Genomic DNA, 20,096 nt, shown 5'->3' with positions numbered 1-20,096 from the left:
TAAATACCACATTGGTTCAAAATAACTGGAGAATCAACAATTTCTTTAGCAGCGGAAAACTTTTAAATATCACGTTGGTACAAATTAACTGGAGAATAAACAATTTCTTTGGCTGTGGAAAAAACTCTCTTTTCCTTGAATTTTACCCACGGGGAAAATTGCTTTTTCTATTTCCTTTAATCCATTAATCAATTTCCAGGAAATAAACATTTACTGGAAAAACTTTTCTTTTCTCCAGTTAAATATTACGTCTGTTCAAAATCACTGGAGAATGTACTTACTCAATTTCTTGAATTTTTCCCAATTACTTTTCTATTTTTCTTTTGAGCCAATTTGCATATTCAATTTTCTAGAAAGAATAAAAAAAACGAAACTGGGCTCTTGCTCTTTACTGATTCGGCCTGAAACGGCCCACGGCCCACAGCCGCACGCGCCCTTCCCGCGCTCTCCCCCGCGCCCAGGCCGCAACCTGGGCCTGGGCCGGGAATTCGGCCTCGAGCTCTATCCCGCCTGGGCCAAATCAGGTCCAATGAATCTGCGCCATCCGTCTGTATCCTACGGCCGAGCGGCGAGATCAGGCGAATAAAAACCCGGCGACGTCGGGTTCCTTAGAAAACCCTAGTTCATTCCGGCGTTTGCTTTCTCTCTCTTCTTCGCCGCTCTCTCCTCTCTCTACCTTGCTCTCTCTTCTCAGCCGAGCACAGCCGAGCGAGCGAGAGCGAGCAAAGGCGTCCATGGCACCGCCGCCGGCCCCCTCGCCGGCGTGCGCGCTCCCCAGCGGGTGAGCGCGTCGCCGTCGAGCGGCCTGGCCGTGGTGACCCCTTTGCCGAGCCCGGCTCGGTCTTCTTCTCCACGCCGGCGAAGGGACATCCTGACGCACGGCGAGGTAGATCCACCCCTTCCCCCTTCGGATTTGTATTTGTTGTTCTTCCTTTTCTTTTCGAGTTCATCCGAATGGAAAACTAGGGTTAGGGTTAGGGCTCTGACCCTTCTTTTTCTCTTCTTCCCCAATCGATCTAGGGTTCCTTTCTTTTCCCCCTTCGGATTTGAGCGGGTCTAGGCCGAACCCCTTTTTCTTTGTTTTTCTTTTTGGTGCTCGGATTGAACCGATTTGGATTTCTTTTCTTTTCGGGTTTGATTCTGATTGGGATGAGGGGGTTAGGGTTCCGAATCTCTTCCCTTCCCCTTCTTCCCCCTTCCCCTTCTTCTTTTGGGATTAACCCGATTTGGGATGGGGTTACAAATTAGGGTTAGGGTTTCGGTTGAACCTTTTCTTTCCGAATTTCTTACCTTCCCCTTCTTTGTTCATCTTCTCTGATCCGAACACGGATCTGTTCTTTCTTCTTTTACTTCTTTTACCCGATTAGGGTTAGGGTTACACACTAGTAACCTGGCTCTGGTACCAATGTTAGGATCGATTATGTACCTCTGTGTGTAACCATAGATCCGGTTAGCCTCCTTGACGTTTCTCTTTGCGGCACAGCAACGTAGACGTCGGTGCCGCGGTGTAGTAGGAGTCGTCCAGCGCGGTGGAGAGAAGTCCAGTGGCGCCGGTAGAGAACCTGCAGGCGCGACGGTGGTGGTGGTGGGGCACATCCCGTCGCTGGCAGCACGGTCTTTAGATCGGTTTAGGGTTACTGTAGGTGGGTGTGGCGGCTCACGGTCAACCTCGTGAAACGAGCCCTGATCCCCACCTTCTCTATTTGTATGTGCTGTGCGACAGGGGTCCACCAACCAGTTAGGGTTGGGCTCCCCCGATCAGAGAGCAGAGGCAAGGGGGCCTATTGATGGAGATCAACTAACAAAGTGTTCCTGTGATATTACACCACTTAGATTGTTGTTGGATAGATCCAGAAAAGTCAAGTTTGTAAGTGCTCCAATCCCCACCGGCACAGAACCAGATAAATGGTTCGATCCTAGACAAAGAATGTTTAAACCGGTTAGGTTTGCTAGGCAATATGTTATATTACCAGTCAAGTTTGCATCAATCAGATCCAGCTCCTGTAATTTCCTCTGCGCACAAGTTGGTAGCCTCTCCATCAAATATGTCAGTTCCATACCAATGTAATTGCCAGAGAGAGCTAGAGACTTCAGATTGCATAAATTTTGAAATGTTGCCGGTATCATCCCATTAAGATGGTTAACCGAGAGATCCAGCATTTGTAATGAGGTCATGTTCCCCAATTCATCAGGAATGGAACCAAATAGACCACAACGATTAAACTCAAGGCTCTTAAGGCTAGTCACATCCCAGAACAAGTTGGGTGCAATTTGACTGTTTAAGGAGTTCTCAGATAGGCTGAGTTCCTCAAGAGCTGTAAGGTTGAGATGTAATAGTGATGGAGCGGAAGTCACAATGCCGCAACGTTTCAAGCGTAGTACTCTCAAATTTGGAAGAGTATTTACCACATGAACCCAGTCAACCACTGTGCTAATGTTCACCCGACCCATGTTGAGATGCTTCAGTGAAGTGAGTTGTGCCAACCATGAAATCTCAGGTGAGTGCACATTATTGCCAAAATTGAATTCACTATTTATGTCAAGGTAAACTAGCTTGGACAGGTTGCCTAGCTGAGGCGGCACCCTACCAACAAAATCCATATAGGAGAGGTTGAGATACTTCAAGCACTTGAGAGAGCTCAAGAATTCAGGCATTGGCACACACCCCCGAGAAGGTTGCCACTGAGATCCAGATGCCTCAGATGTGGTAGGTCAAGCAACGAAGTACTTATCTGTCCACGCAGCCAACTGACGTTGTTAGGATCCCCAGACACCCAATAACCTTCGTCCAAATTGTTGTTGCGGAGGTCGAGCTTTATGACATGGCCTGTCCTATTGCTGCACAGCACACCGTGCCACAGGCAACAGTCGTGGCCTCTCCACGAGCCCAGCCGATCGATTCGCAGGGTCGTCGAATATTCCTGATTTGAAGGACAGCAGCGCGGCCCTCTCAGACGCGAAGCAGCTGCGGCTACTAAACTCCGCAGCACTGGCCATGAAAATCGCCGATGTGGTGGCTGCAGCGGCGGCCACGAGCAAGAAGCAGAGCGCTGCAGCTTGGTGCCAGAAGGTGGAGGGTTGTAGAATTCTGGCCATTGTGATGGTATTTTGATGCAAACAGATTCCAGTTTCTAAGTAAGGCAGTATATACATATTAACATACACAGACACAGTCAAAGACTCCACGTCCTCCGATCCTCCCAGTCAGTCAGTCAGTCAGTCAAGATGCCTGCGGTAGTTCATTCCATCAAGTCGTCATTGAAGGAGCACATTGTCGGGCAACTAGCGTGGAATCATCATAGAGCTGTGACTGTGGATCTAACAAGGAGGAGGCCCACACGCTACCAACAGTGTCCCCGTACTCAGGTGACCGATGACTTTCCTTCATGCTGTATGTCTTCATCAATTAGTCGTTCGTTTGATGAATTGCTAGCTTTTTTTTAGCAGATATCTCGAGCTTATATTTCAGAGTTTACAGGGTTACAATCGGGTTACAATCATGAGCCTAACACCTCCCGCAAGAACTCTGGAGTATGGTGCTGCCATTCGCACACTCCAAACCTCGCTGAGGCACAGCAGCTGCACAACAATGCGCTGCGTCATTTGCCTCTCGATTGACAGAAGTAAAAACTAAGGAAACAAAGCCCTTCGCAAAGCTCTTGGATATGGTGCCAAACTCCAGCGATCGCCGAGCGGCCTCCATCTGGTGATTGCATCAACTTAATTACCACGCTGTTGTCTGATTCCAAAACAGCATGTGAGATTCTACATCTCCTCGCCGGGTCCACTCCATCTCTTATTGCTAGTGCTTCAGCTATCAACGCGTCATCCAGCTATCCAACAAGGAGGTGGCCCACACGGTGTCCCGTACTCAGGTGACCCATGACTTGCCACCTTCCTGCTGTACGCCTTCATCAATTAGTCTTTCGTTTGCTAAACTGCTAGCTGCTTGGTTTCTTGCTACTTCAGCCGTGAAGTGTGGTGTGGAATTCTGTCGTCTATGTGCTGCCAAAATTTAACACCACACGGCAAGAACAGGCACCGGCTGCATGGTGGATTCAATACAGAAAAAGGATGCACAACACAAGCACAAGAATTTCAGAAAAAGGTTTAGGATGTCCACAGGGATCTGGATTACCGATGTACATGAAAGCCAGATCATCTGAGTTCAGAGTGTCTAGTTATTTTTCAGAGTGTATTTTCCTGATAAATTACTTTTTTTCGGATGTTCCTGGTAAATTACTGTAGGACCTGTTCAGAAAGCTTAGTGAAGTTAAATTTGATAAGCACTAGGAGTTTCCCCAGGAAATTGGTTGTCTCAGAGGTCAGTAGACTCCAATAACAGCGAATTAAAGTGCCATTTTGTTCTGGAATATGTCCACCAAAGTTGTTCCATGACAAATTTAAGTTTATGATCAGTCCAACAAGAGGGGCTTATTTCCTATAGAATTGGCCCATCTGATTTTTTTCGAGATAAATCTATATGCTCATCACAAATACTCTGTGGAACTGTCATTAATTAGGATGTTCATGATTGGGAGATCAGCCTCGAGGTGTAGGCACTCCCACCTGCACCAAAAGTTCCTCCGAAGCAAAGGAAGGACCCAAGTCAAAATGGCAACGCCCCCGATCCTCAAATATAAGGTATTAAGAGAACAAAAGGATAATATTTACTAAATAGAAATACTTGGTCTAGTACTTGCCATATTTTTGTATATAAGGGAATTGAGAGTCCACCCTTTAATCATGAGGACTAGAATCAGATTTCAATAAATTAGAAAGTTAAATGAGGGATACGTGTGTCTATTGCACTCTCCGTTATTTTGTCTGAAAATAGGTAGAATGCACTATATTTCAGAATGGATTAGCTTAAAATCTTGCACACTAAGTAGCAATCTTTTGGGTTAGCTTGAAATCTTGCACACTAAGTATTATATCAGGCCTAGATGCATAAAGGTAAAAGAGGGATCCAATCACGGGGCGATACCTCTAGATCGATGGCCTTTTCATCTACATTTAGGTCGAGATGTCCATTAGTTAGCATATGTGTTTTGATTGGTTTAGCATTTTGCATGCCAAACTTCTTAAGCATGTCTTGCATAAAATTGGTTCGACAAATAAATGTGCATTCCTTGAGTTGCTTGATTTGAAATCTAAGAAAGAAAGAACTTTAGCTCCTCCATCATATATAGACATCTTGAACATGTTCGTCGTGATCCAACTAAATCTACTCTCATTCCTTTGTCTTCCTAACTAGCTATACCACTCTTTTATCTTTTTGATCTCCTATGTGTCAATCTGGTTGTCATTCTTTATTTATCTTGTCCCCACTTTAGTTTCGCTGATGTTTTGGTTAGTAATCTCTTTTAATTATGTGAATTATGTGATCATTGTGTGCTTAACTGTGGTTTGCAAATGATGTGATTTCAAGACACACCAACATTATTATATGATTACCATGTTATAATACGAATAAATTAGAAAGAGCAAACACAAACAATTTTAATTAGACATAGGCCTAAGTTTATATACATTAATTTTTGAACACTAAACCTCTTTTTGGAATTACTAACCTGTGTCTGCGGGGCCTGAATTCTAAACACGATTGAGGAAGGGGCTAAAACCAGGGTGTAAACTCCCATTAGCTTATTTATTTACTAAACTTTTGGAGAGCAGTGATCCTGCGGGTTCCTCACAGACGACAAATAAATTTAACTGCTTTTTACTTTTTATTACTAGCTTTCTCTTTATGAATTATGATCATTATTAACTTGGCTAGAATGAAAAGAATCTGAGAAGTGACTATGCTTTGCAGAAAAGAAGAGAAAGCTAACGGAAGCAAGGAATACATTTCGGGAAAATCTTGAGCTGCAGATCCACATGGGTATGATCCAGCTGAGTGCTGGCATCTTTTTACTCCCTCTATTTTTAAATCTATGACATTATCATGTAGTCAACTGATCCTAAACGTCATATGATTGGAGTACGTGTTCAGCTGCTAGTCTATCTGGAATTCTGGACTGGTTTTCTTGACGCCGTGGTCAAGGTAATTGAGCAATTAATGCAGCATTTTTTTCCTCGATCTTCAGATACGATCCATCCATGCATGCATGACATACATAGTTACAATATTATTCCGTGCTCCTTCTCAGCTGTTGCGTTTAGTAGTTTGCATGAGACTATATGTTATCACGCATGTAGTGTCGCAGTGCTTATTAATTAATAACTACTTCCTCCATACCAAATTATAAAACGTTGTTTGACTTTTCTAGATATATATATATATATATATATATATATATATATATATATATATATATATATATATATATATATATATATATATAGAATTAGTATCCTGTAGCTGGCTACAGAATAACTTATTCTGTAGCCACTTTGAGTTATGATAATTACTATGTTAATTTACGAGATTATAGTAACTCCTTACTAAGTGGTTTAATATAACGTTATGGTAAATATCCTCATGTATTATAGTAACCCAACTATCGTAAATATGTATTGACATTATGGTAAATTAGTATATAAAATTATAGTAAATGGAGGTGGCTACAGAATAACTTATTTTGTAGCCGGCTACTGAATAGCCTCTCCCTATATATATATATATATATATATATATATATATATATATATATATATATATATATATAATATTTAAGCAAAAAATATGTATGTAAAAAAGGCAGAGCATATTATAATTTGGAGGCAGATACGTACGTTACAGAGGCAGAGTGTGGAATCTGGAGCTTCATGGAGCCTGGAGCTGATATATAAAGATTTCTGGGAGAGCCTGGAGCTGCAGATCCATCCAGAAAACCCATGATCAGTCCACATGGACCGGAGGTGCTGCCCGGGCGTAGCTTGTACACTGTAATCAATTAAGCAGTCAAGAACTAGATAGGCAACAGATCGATCGACTCATCATGCTTTGCGGGTTTAGCTCTTTTCCTATAGTTTATTTTCTATCACATCGAATATTTGAGCATATGCATGGAGTATTAAATATAGATAAAAAATAACTAATTGCACAGATGACGACTAATTTACGAGACGAATTTTTTAAGCCTAATTAATCCATGATTTGACAATGTGGTGCTATAGTAACCATATGCTAATGGCAGATTAATTAGGCTTAGTAAATTCGTCTGCGGATTACTGAGAACTTCTATAATTTGTTTTATTACTAGATAGCGTGTCCGTACGTTGCTACGGGATAACTAACAATTTATACTAAAAACACACGGATCGCACGATAAGATAATAATACTGTTAAATTAAATATCAACGTTAAAGTGACATTTAATTCAAAAAGCAAAGTTTATGAATTTAACACAGTCACGGAGTGCGCGGCGTCGCAGGCTCATCAACTCTAGAGCTTCCAGAGATTGGGTCGAATTCAACCTAGAGCCTCGGAACCCTGCATATTTTTCTAGACGGGCTTCACTTTGGATGCGCCGGTAGCAATATCAACGATCTCCAGTCGATGGACCAAGTCGTATGGATCCCCATACAATGGCTCAGACATGTAGATTTTGTTCTCCTTGTACTTGGATACACTTGTTCCACTGAAGCTTTCATTGAAATGTTTAGACACGAACATTGTCTGATCACCGATGTCCCTCACCCTGGACCACTCCGATGTACGGTCGTGGAGGTTGCACTTGTAGATTGTGCTGCTGTAGGTGAAGCTCTGTGTCTTGTGGAACGTGCTCACCATGGCACCCACAATGTGTAGCTCACCGTTTGATTCTAGGTAGCTGCGGTGGCAGAGCCCCGCAGGTGGCGACAACGATGGCAGCAACGTCGCGGTTGGAGTAGCGCCGACGGCGTTGCTGCTGCAGATGGAGATTTCTCCAGTGTAGTCGATTGCCAAGAACTTATCTTGGCAGTAGACGATGGACCCTACGGAGAACTCCAGTTTGGTGTCGAGCAGCGTCCATGCGCTGTCGACTCCAACCCGGCAGAACGCGACCTCCGTGGAGCACCCAAGCATGGCCATGCCCACGCACTCGCGGTCGGCGGCGTCAGGTGGCGTCGAGAGCACGATCTCACGGAAGAACACGTCCCTCATGTTTTCTAGCTTGATGGCTCTACCTACAGCATCCGCGTCCCCGTAGCCGTTAGTGGGATGGAGGACCCACCGACTGTGGACCCTAGACACGCGTTCCGATGAGGACGCCGCCGCGACGTGTTCGCCTGCTGACGGGAGCTCAATACGGGGGCCACGGGCACCAGCGAATGGATTCAGCAGCGTCACGGAAGCCGCCTCGTCCATGAGCGCCAGCCACCCACACGAGGAGCCACACGCCACCTTGTCGCGCACGTCGGGCAGCGTCTTGGACAAGACCTTCTTCTCCGGGACGCAGTAGAAGCCGACGCGGTCCTAGTCGGGGTCGAACGGGAGCAGCAGGAGCGGCCCGAAGGTCGCGAACGGGACGGCGGCGCGCCATGGGGAGCAAGCGGATCGGAAGGACGCCGCGTCGTGGCCTTACGCGAGACATTGCTCGATGGACTCGAGGAGATCCTCTGGCAGGCTGGATCTCCAGTCAGGGAGAGGTAGGGACCTTCTCTTGGGATTGGGAGGCTGAGCCATGGAAGACAGATGACATCAACTATGGTTCACGCAAGAAATAGCAAGCGAGGGCGATGGAACACGTGAGCGTGAAACCAAATGAAAGGAGGAAAAAGTTGTTCCTTTTGCAAATGCAAAGAGGGGAAATAATTAAATGTAGGCAGATTTGGCAAGGTTCTCAAAAATGCAAAGATGTTCTTTTTGTCTTAATTCTCTTTCATTCTGTGTTAATTCTCTTTCATTTTGCTCATTGCCATGTATGCTGGTGCATGCAAACATGCAATGTGTATATGGATAGCACAATAATTTTCTACTTTCTATTTTGCCGTGATTCCTCTATCACATGACAGGCAATATTCAATCAAGGAGAATAGCACAATCAATCATTAATTAAGATGTCGTGGGATCGCAGGCGTGGGCAGACGGATGAACCAAAACAAATGTTGCACCAAAACAAATGTCGCACAAAAAAATGTCGCATCAAGCATCAGTGTATCAATGCCAACCATTGACTCATCCTCTAGAGTTTACAAATGTAAGCCATGGCAATAAATTGCAACAATTCAGGGCAAGTTCAGTGAGAAATCCCTATTTTTCAAGGTTTAACTTCAGTGAGAAATTATCATTCTTTTTCTTGCCTGCCTACATCAGATTGTTCAAAAATAAACAAAGATCAATCCATAGACATTTTGCAGTGCAGAGATAACTTTGTGACCTGGCTTGGTGTTGCTGTTACGGGAACACCAATTCAGCGAGCAAGGTCTAGAGGTGCAAAGGCCTGATGCCAAACATCTGAATACCATCTAGTGTAATAAAAAAATTAGCAAGCTAAAAATTCAGTGGTCATAAAAAAGTTGACAAGCGAAAAGTATCTAATATATTTTACTAGTAAAGTATCTAACATTGGTACACCAAGCTCATGAATTGAGACTATCAGTAAATAAATAAGGCTCGAGCTACTTGAAACGAGATTGGTACAGACAAAGGGCTAACTATGCTAAAAAACAATGGCATCCAATGTGCAGTCACACAATATCGAAAAAATAGATGATTAACTATATAACAAGAACGTCTGCAGCATCATGAACTATAGTTGTGTAACATCATGAACGGCGAGCGATGGAGGACAGGCGACGTCAATCGGTCTACATATACGAAGACGACGGCGCGGGTGCACGACTCAGGTGGCGTCGAGGTAGCGGCGCGATGGCTGAGGACGATGGCTCGGGTGCATGGCGTGGGCGAGCGGCGAGGACTACGGCGCGAACGTCGTGGAGGCGGTGGTGTTTCCAGGTGCACAATGCGGACGAACGGCGAGGACGACGGCGCGACGCCGTGGAGGCGGCAGTGTACGTGGCGCACGGGAAGGATGACGGCGCGGGGGCATAGACCAGACGATGGAGCAGGTCGTGGAGGGGAGATCACACGGGGAAGGGAGATCGCACGAGGAGGTGATCTTACGACGATCGATGATGTAGCCACATGTGCATCCACTGGTAGGCAGACGGTGGATGATTCATTGTTGTTGCTTCTCCACTACATGACGAGGAAGAAGTAGGGGCGGCTCGATCGTGCAGGGGCTTGAGGAATGGAGCGTGCGACGATCGTCTCCGTGTAGCGACCAATGACGCGCTTGAGTCCTACCAAGAAGACGCGTTCGATCGTGCAGCGACGAGCGACGATGGTCTTCCGTGTTTGTAGCGCATGTAAATCAGGGTCAAGAATTTTATTTTTGTGGCACGAGGGCGGTATTATCGAGCGTGAGACGTGGGTGATCACTTTCCTTATTTGAGACAATTAGGGTCAAGACTTTCTGTGTTTGTAGCGCATTCAAATCAGGGTCAAGACTTTCCGTATTTGTAGCGCATGCAAATCAGGGTCAAGACTTTCCGTGTTTTCTTCGCACCAAAGGACCGTAGCATGCGGGAGATGTCGTAGGATCGCAGGCGTGGCCAGACGGACGAACCAAAACAAATGTCGCACAAAAAAATGTCCACACTTTGTTCTTTTTAGTTGTAGGATATTACTATCCGAACACTCCCATGTGACACCCCGATATGACATCCCTAAACTTTACTCACCACCTAAATCACTCATCATGCATGCGCAGTGATTCTTTTTTACAGTAGCATGCAGTTCTGAAAGGAAGTACGTGCATGGTCGCTACATATACTCTCCCTCTACATTACTAATTTACTAGCTAGTATGGTTTGCACATGAATTCGATGATAAGATGATGCGCTAATCTGTCACCGTTTATGCTATACTGTTATTCAATCGACTGTATTAATTATTTGGCTCTTCTCAATCTCGCTCCGTTTCTCTTTGCCATTACGTACTACCGTTCTATTGGTCGCTGATGCATGCCTGATCAAACTTAATTATATTAGATCAGGAACAAGGACCAAGTATACAGTCCCTAATGAATAATAATTAATGATACCGGTGCATAAAGTACAGTGTTATAGATTAAATCTCACTATTAGAGAACAGACTTTAGAACGATGTCCCAATTTGGCATTAGCCTCGGCATTTTTTTTTTGCCCCCGGGACTAAAGGTTCCAGCCCAACGGTCGTCCGCGGGGCAGGGATCTTTAGTCCCGGCTGGTATTACCAACCGGGACTAAACCTTTAGTCCCGGTTGGTAATACCAGCCGGGACTAAAGCTTTTAGTCCCGGTTTGGGTGATGCCTCGGGAATAAAGATTAATCTTTAGTCCCGGTTTGGCCCCCTAACCGAGACTAATTATCCCGACCTATAGACCAGCTCATTTCTTCCTCCCCGAGCCCGAGCCATTCCATTCAAACTCACTGCCTCTGTTCTTCAGCTTGCTGTTGTTCTTGCTCTCTCCCCCTTCATTGGTGTTGCTCTTCGATTTTGGAGGTAACAAACTTAATCATCTTATGTTTTATCAGTAGCTTATCTCATTTTGCGATGTAGATGCATGTGTAACTTTATATGTTGGACTTTATTATGATTTTATGTCATTTTTAGCTCAAAATCACATGAATTATCGAGCAGGTCACTTAGAGCTCGCCGATATTGAGCAGGTCACTTAGAATTATTTTTTCCATGAAATAAAATACTTAGAAATCATGCCTTTTATTTTTTAGAATTAAATTTTCCATGAAATGAAAAACTTAGAAAATAGTTAGAAAATTATAGAAAATCTGTACTAGTTGAACTTGCGGACCATGTTCATCTCGGCGAGCATGTTCTCTGCCGAGCGGTAACGGACGTCAAGGAGGAGCTTTGATTCTACGAGAGAGAGCGGCAACGGTCGTGGAAGATCGTGTTCCCTTCCTCGTAGAATCGGAGCTCTTCCTTGGCCAAATACGGTGCCGTCCGGTGGAGAAATGCTCACCGAGATGATCACGTAAGCAAGGTCAACTAGTACAGATGGTTATTTATTGAAACATGTTTTTGAGCTATAATTTTATGGATATTTGATAACTTCAGACCTACAAATGTCATCTACAAATGTTACTATCCTCGGCAACCTAAACGCCCGCGAGCTCACCGATATCGAGCAGGTCACTTAGAATTATTTTTTTCATAAAATAAAATACTTAGAAATCATGCCTTTTATTTTTTAGAATTAAATTTTCCATGAAATGAAAAACTTAGAAAATAGTTAGAAAATTATAGAAAATCTGTACTAGTTGAACTTGCGGACCATGTTCATCTCGGCGAGCATGTTCTCTGCCGAGCGGTAACGGACGTCAAGGAGGAGCTTTGATTCTACGAGAGAGAGCGGCAACGGTCGTGGAAGATCGTGTTCCCTTCCTCGTAGAATCGGAGCTCTTCCTTGGCCAAATACGGTGCCGTCCGGTGGAGAAATGCTCACCGAGATGATCACGTAAGCAAGGTCAACTAGTACAGATGGTTATTTATTGAAACATGTTTTTGAGCTATAATTTTATGGATATTTGATAACTTCAGACCTACAAATGTCATCTACAAATGTTACTATCCTCGGCAACCTAAACGCCCGCGAGCTCACCGATATCGAGCAGGTCACTTAGAATTATTTTTTTCATAAAATAAAATACTTAGAAATCATGCCTTTTATTTTTTAGAATTAAATTTTCCATGAAATGAAAAACTTAGAAAATAGTTAGAAAATTATAGAAAATCCGTATTAGTTGAACTTGCGGACCATGTTCATCTCGGCGAGCATGTTCTCTACCGAGCGGTAACGGACGTCAAGGAGGAGCTTTTTTTTAATATATTACTTTAGAAATGAGAAATTTACAATAGTTTGCAAAAATAAGTATAGAAAGTAACTTGATATGGTGGATTTGATTATGATTTCTATGTCATTTTTAGCTCAAAATCACATGATGATTTACAATAGTAAAATCACTTGATAGTTTGGTATTTTACTATTATACATAGTACATATTTCATGGTTTAGTTAGATAAATAAATAATTTTAGTTTTGTTTAAATATATTATTTTAGAAAATATGAAATTTACACTAGTTTGCAAAAATAAGTATAGAAAGTAGATGACAACTGGTACCGGATCTTCGGCCTCTCGTTCGGTTTCGAAACGACTCAGGCCAGAACTCCCTCTCATTATCTGCGGCAAGTGTAAGCAGAAGATTATGATGGAGTACCGAGTCAAGAGACAGGGACCCAACAAGGGTCGTGTTTTCTACAAGTGCCCGGATCGTGATGTGAGTTTCTTACGCATTTGATTATTATGGCTAATTGACTTGTTTTTTTTGAATATTTTTTACTAAATATTTTTTGGCTTTAATTTTAGTGGGAGGGCAATGGATGCGATGGTTGGTACTGGGAGGAAGATTATGCTACATACGTGCAGAATTCGGGTGCGCTTGAGGTAGCGGCTGCTGCTGATGAGGCAGTGAGCTAGCAGGAGAAGCTTATTGATATTCAACAGACGAATGATTTGTCTGTTTTAGTTGCGTACGGTCACGAAATAATTATGTTACTGAAGTGCATTATAGTTTTAGTTTGTTTAGTGATAGTTGGGATTGCTTACGTTGTAGCCAGGCTTAGTTAATTAATCAACTGTGTGTATGTCATCTATGTTGTGTAATAAAATACTTAATTATGTTCAAGGTTTTCATAATTTATCGTGTAATGCAGATTATGTCACGCCATTGGATGTACAATGCCGATAATTGTGTGTGTCCTCAAAGTACGTATATATCATCTTTTTATTTATTTTTAAATGAATATATATATATATATATATATATTAATACTTTTCCTTTTATTTCAAATGCAAGACTGAATGGTTGAAACAAAGGGTCATGCAAAAAGACCATCTGAAAGCAGTTCAAGAGTCAATAGCAGGATTTCTTCTAGAAAAAGTGCTAAATCCCAACGGCGAGTTCTACTTTGATCCTAAGGAATAAATGATGTAAATTAAATATTTATTGATATCGTTATTTTCGAGAACAAGATTATGAAAGTGTTGTATATATACATATATATCTATAATATATATAGTTTCATACTTTATTCGAATATAATAATGCTCGAGATGAGAATTGGATGTAATTATATGCGTGCGTGTATTTATATTAGCAGCGTAGAATACGTACATAAAAACATATTATATATTATACAAATATGTGTAACTGAACTGAAAACAAATTAAACAAAAAAAACAAAAAGAAAAGGAACCTTTAGTCCCGGTTGGGGTTACCAACCGGGACTAAAGGGTGCGGCCACGTTTGCTCGGCTGGAGGGCCCCACCAACCGGGACTAAAGGTCCCTCTTTAGTCCCGGCTCTATGACCCGGGACTGAAGGTTCCACCTTTAGTCCCGGGATCGTTGTTCCGATGCAGTAACCGGGATTAAAGGCCGTTACCGTCCGGGACAACAAGGCCATAGTAGTGTCTAACCATTTCTATCTTTGTACAAGGGTGACTGTACTAGTAGTAGTGAAAATATACTACGAGTGATAAATCTTTTTTTTCCCTGAATTCCTTCTCATCTTTAGGTTCCTTTCATGTTTCCTTCTTCCTCAAAGCAAGAATGTATCGTTGGAATGCTAGGTCAAGTGCCTAGTGACGAAATTTGGTTTTTTTTTGCACTACGTAACTTACACTGCCTAAAAGTTATGAACATGCTAATTTGTTTTATGAAAAAGGTTCAATTCTATTGATGTTAATTTTCATGTGGCAAACTGAAATAGTTTTATTTATATAGTTTCTAGAAGAGGGTTTATAACAATAGTAGGTATGCACGTGCCACACGCACGTGTCTTTGAATCTATTCTAGGTTAATAAATTCTCTTTAGAATTTTTAAAAATTAATTCTCTTTAGAAGTTTTTTTCTCAAGCATTTTTCATTTTGTTTTGATTAATAACATTTCTTAAATATTTTTGTGTATATTGTCAAAATTATATATGAATATAAAATTATGAACTAATTATCTCTTGCTTTTGAGACTATTACTAACAGCCCGGCTGCACAGAAGCCAATCATCGTACATTGCAATTAGATCGACGCAATTAGTCTTCCAGAAAGCGTTAGGCCCGCTAGCTCCTGCCCACCTTCAAGTCCTTATACGTGTGCATGTAGAAAGGTCATGCATGATGGCTGAGTAGGACACGGTTAGGTGCTAGCTGTGACCGAGAGGGAGTCGAGCTGCATGATTAAGTCGTTTTGCTGGTGTGTTGCCGCGCTGTGACCGAGAGGGAGTCGAGCTTTGTGATTAAGTCTGTTGCGCAGGCGTACGTGACCAAGGGATTGAGTGGGGCGTGGGGTAATGTAAAATCGTGGACGACGAAAGGCTCATATGACATGGCGTCTAGATCGAACGGTTATTAATGAGGGAGAGTAAGATCTTGGACGACGAAAGGCTCATATGAAACAGTGTCAAAATCAAATGGTTATGAAAGAGGGTTAGCCCCCCATAAAAAACTCGCTCTTTTATAGTGTGATAAAGTTTGCGGCATTTGCCTCTTGTAGACACCGCAAAACATTCCTCCATCTCTATGACATAAGGCATATATTTAGTTTTGTACAACTTTCATCTACGACAAAGGGCATATAGATTTGTACAATGCAATATGATAAATGCATATCGAATAATAACCCACATCATGCTGCAGCTATTAGCACTCGTATATATAGTACTATTGATTCACCAGAAGTGTTAATTATTTATTAGTAATCAATATTGCAGGAGATCACAATCAAAGCAGATAATATTGATGCTGCGGCGAAGGAGATAACGTATAAGACAATGGGGTGTGATATATTTGCATGGCTGATTTGCTGGAATGGGGCTAGGGGCATTTGCCATCCTCAAAGCGCTCGTCAAACAACTTAGATCACCACTATCAGAGGCTGCTAGTAGGAAAGAAGCAGGCTTGGACAAGATCATCCACATCGATGGCTCACTTTGGCAAAACAAGAGGTCTTTGCATAAGGCAATTGCGGAGGAGCTAAGGCTTCCCCAGGAGGTGATGGCATTCTTTGACCAGGGTGATGAGGAGGATGACTTTGACGGGGTGGAGCAGGCTGCTAGATGTGTGATTCCGCATGTCAAGTGGGCAATCTTGAACGAACTTAGCAATTGTAAATTCCTTGTGGTGTTCCACAGTGGGAGTGGCAACTATGTGGATCTGTGGGAATGTGGTGTCCCTGTCATGGGTGTTATGAGCAAGAGGGTGTTATGGGCCTCTCAGGCGGGCAATTTCATGCTCCGTGATGATGCACTTGAGGAGGTTGAGATGGAGAAGTTAGCTGGGTTGAGTGATGTGTTCATATCGGTTGGCCCGCATAGTTTTATTGATAAGAATGCAGTCATTAATGTCTTCTTTCGCTTCCTACATGCTGATGCTGAGGAATTTGCTAGGTACAGTGGTGTTCTTGAACCTGACTCTATTAAGATTGTCTTGGAATGCATCTTGTACAGGGTGCTAAGAGGACACTACAACATAAACTGGGGCATTCATGCAGCCAACTATTGGGTATGTGATGGAATCATAGAGGATGCCAATGATTATGGTAGATCGGCATGGGAACATGAATTTAGATTTGTCTATGAGTTCGATGGTTAATTTATATGAAGTATTAAGAGACAAAAAGTGGAGGCAGAGTGAGCGACACTGGGTTTCACTCACTAGCCAAGATGAAGCAGCAGCAGAAGTCCCAACATCCTTCTTCGCTTTTGACAATATGATATCAATAGACAGCGTGTTTGAAAAATCATACATGAGCAAGCTACGAGTGTTACATCTCTCCGGCTACATCTTCAGCTATTCATCTCCCCCATTCCTAAGTTGCATCAACCTAAGGTTCCTCCTGCTTGACCATTGCAAAGACACAAACCTTGCACCACATGATGGTGAAAAAGAGGGTTGCAGCCAAGACATTAGAACATGCTTTCGGAATTTGTGGGTACTAGAGCTAAGTTACACAAACTGGTATTGGTTGCTATCGAAAGAGATGTTGGATCTAATGGTTGAACTTAGGGACTTGAATGTAAAAGGAGCAGACAATAGGAGCATGATGTATCTACATCATTGTAGAGGTTCCAAAAGTAGGATGCTCAAGCTTCGAGTGGTAGAGGCTACAGAGTCATTTGAAGAAGATGAGGTAGTCAAGTCAACCCATGTGTTAACCAGATCATCTAAGGACTATGCATTACTAGTGCCACTGACGATAGAGATCATGTTTCATCATCCCCAGACCTGTCAAACTGGCACATCCTTAAGACTATCATCCTTGATGGTTGTGGTGAGCTAGAAGAAATTGAATGCAACACTTTGCCCCCATCACTAGAGTCATTTTCCTTCACCAACAATATTGTCGCCACAAGGATAAAGAAGATCTCCTTCTGGGGATGTGCCAAATTGAAATCCATGTTGCTTATAGGACAATTTGGTAGCCTTGTGGAGCTGAACATGTCAGGTACATTAGTTGAAACCCTTGACCTCAGTGCAATTCAAGCCCAAGACCTCAAGCGAATCTTTCTTTTGGGATGTGAGAAGCTCCATGCAATACTATGGCCAGATGAGGAAAACAAGAAGATAAAGTTAGAGGTGGTGCGCATTGACACCACCCATATAACCTGGGCCAGGGAAGATGCCTCCAAGAATGAAGATTCTACTAGTGGTGACTTTACAAGTATAGAGTCACAGTCGATAGCAATGCATGGCAACAACAAATCATTGGCCTACTCAGATTCGTATATTTCCTTGAGGGATCCAAGGCTTTTTCGATCACTTCGGTGCATCGAACTTGTAAATTTCTTACATGTCGAGATTTCTTCTACTGGTGGTCACAAAGGTATAACTCCAAGAGTCAATGACACTACTTGCAGCGTCAATGAAGTGCCAGCCATAAGCTTACAAAAGGCTACTGGTAATTTGTACATGGGTGACATCATTTCCACACCTTGAAAGAATTCCAAAATTATTGGTGCCAATGGAGGAGATGTTGATATTGATGCTCCAACGATCATGTGGATGTGGCCATGCCCACCTATTCCTACATATTCTTGTTGGGCCCACTGCTACATTAGGCCCCGTTCGGCTGACAGAATTTTGACTGAAACTAGCTGAAAAGCACTGTTCTGGCTGAATTGTTGTGAGGGAAAAACACTATTCCGGTTGAAAAAAGAAGCCGAATATAGGGTAAGCCGAACGGAGCCTTGAGACACCAACCCAACCGTTGCAGAGCACTACTAGTACTACCAAACAACAGACTAGGATTGCTCTGCCATGTATTGTGCATGAGGGAGCCAAGACCTTGCACTTGCATGACAACTTATCCATCACCAATATCCCTGACCTTGCACTGCCTACTACAATAAGTTTAGATTGGGATAACCTACTATGGTGCCGACTCGAGAGATGCCATGGCTTAGAAGGCTCTGTTTTCGCTCCTCCTTCTGTACGGGAGGATGAAGACGACATTTTTGGGTATCTAGCGACATTCTGGGCATCCCAGCTGCTCGCTATATATGGGATTGGAGCAAAGCATTGTTTCGCCCGGGTGGTGCTTCCTTTGAGAATCTTATATTCTTGCACCTGGATGGCTGTCCCAGACTATTACATGTGCTCCCCTTATACGCATCAAATGGAAGAGGATGTCATAACTTGGAAACCATCGAGATTGTGTGCTGTGGTGAACTAAGGGAGATTTTTCCATCTGACCCAGAAGTGCAGCAGCAAGAACCTAGAGAATTCCCGAGGCTGAAGGGCATCCATCTGTATGAGCTACCCATGCTACAGCACATCTACGGGCACCATATGTTGGCGCCTAACCTCGAGACTGTGAAGATTAGGGGCTGCTGGAACCTCAAGCGCATGCCGGCCGTTCGACGACCCACTCGTCGTCGTCATAGACGAGGCACTCCAGCTGATGAGGCAGAATTGTTGGATAGCGCAGAATCGTCAGACAGCTCTGAATCTGACGAGGAGGTGGCCCAGACGCTGCCAACGGTGGACTGTGAGAAGGACTGGTGGGATAGCCTTGAGTGGGAGCGGGGAAGAGTTCGGCCACCACCCTTCCCGCTACAAGCCGTGCCACTCCGTGCACCACAAGAGGAGCCTGCTGAGAGCCTCCGTGCTCAGGTGACCCATTAAGTAGCTAGCCTCCTTACTGCTGTCTTTTCCTTAATTATTATTTGTTCGTTTGAGTTGCTGCATGCTGTATTGACCCGGCCACTACTATAGCTTTATTTTATTTTATTTTATTTTTATATGGATCGAAACTTTGTTAATTGCCTACAAATTTGATTTGTGTGGTACGTACATGATATCTTTCAGCACTGGATCATCACTGACGCATTAATTTATTCCCCTTCCTTCCTGTTCCTGTAGGTAGTAATCCTCTCAATGGATATCAGGCCGGGTATGGATCTGTGCATAGTTGGTCACACACAGGAGAGGAAGGGATGATTAGTTACTCTTTGTGCTGCTTCCTTCAGGTCTTATGGCTGGCTCTTAGCTCTGTGTGTTTGCTTGTGCTGTGGTTACTAGCGTGTTGTGTCGTCTTTTTTCTACTTTTGCCTGATTTATTCATTTCGTGTGACATGGATGGATGCTAGCTACCTTGTGTGTGCCCAGCATCTTTATTTTACTATATGGTATATGCTGCCATGGCTTCTGTTTGGTTTTAGTAAGCTTTGTGAGGAATGTATACATGCATATATAAATAAATAAAAACAAGGAGATCACAGTCGTCATCAGCTCCAGCGGCAGGCATGAGCATTGAGCAGAGAACAAGCTAGGCGTGGATGCATGTACTACACCTTGCTCTGATGAGATCCTCATGCATGCAGTCTCCCTGCTGGTGCTGTGTGCTCCCACGCATGTGGTGTGTGCTTTGTGTGTGAGTCTCTGCGTCGTGAGATTTAATTTGCCAGCTACGGATTTATTTGTAATGACTTGATGACAGCTATATACTTTTATATATGGATATGGTTCATGTCATTGGAGAACCTATCTATGGTCTGCTTGTATCAGTAATAAAATTAAATGTTAGGGAAAAAAAGATGCACTTGA

The 20,096-nt window shown here is 43.1% G+C and overlaps 3 pseudogenes; 1 reads left to right on the top strand and 2 right to left on the bottom strand.

Moving 5' to 3' along the window:
• Positions 1 to 1,794: 1,794 nt before the first annotated feature.
• On the bottom strand, positions 1,795 to 3,096 carry LOC136523221 (receptor-like protein EIX2; annotated as a pseudogene).
• Positions 3,097 to 7,390: 4,294 nt separating this feature from the next.
• Positions 7,391 to 8,614, bottom strand: LOC136521082 (putative F-box protein At5g55150; annotated as a pseudogene).
• Positions 8,615 to 15,640: 7,026 nt separating this feature from the next.
• LOC136523220 (uncharacterized) lies at positions 15,641 to 19,167 on the top strand (annotated as a pseudogene).
• Positions 19,168 to 20,096: the final 929 nt, after the last annotated feature.

This window comes from Miscanthus floridulus, chromosome 18 (genome assembly GCF_019320115.1).
Source record: "Miscanthus floridulus cultivar M001 chromosome 18, ASM1932011v1, whole genome shotgun sequence".
NCBI lineage: Eukaryota > Viridiplantae > Streptophyta > Magnoliopsida > Poales > Poaceae > Miscanthus > Miscanthus floridulus.
This window is presented reverse-complemented; position numbering and strand designations above follow the sequence as displayed.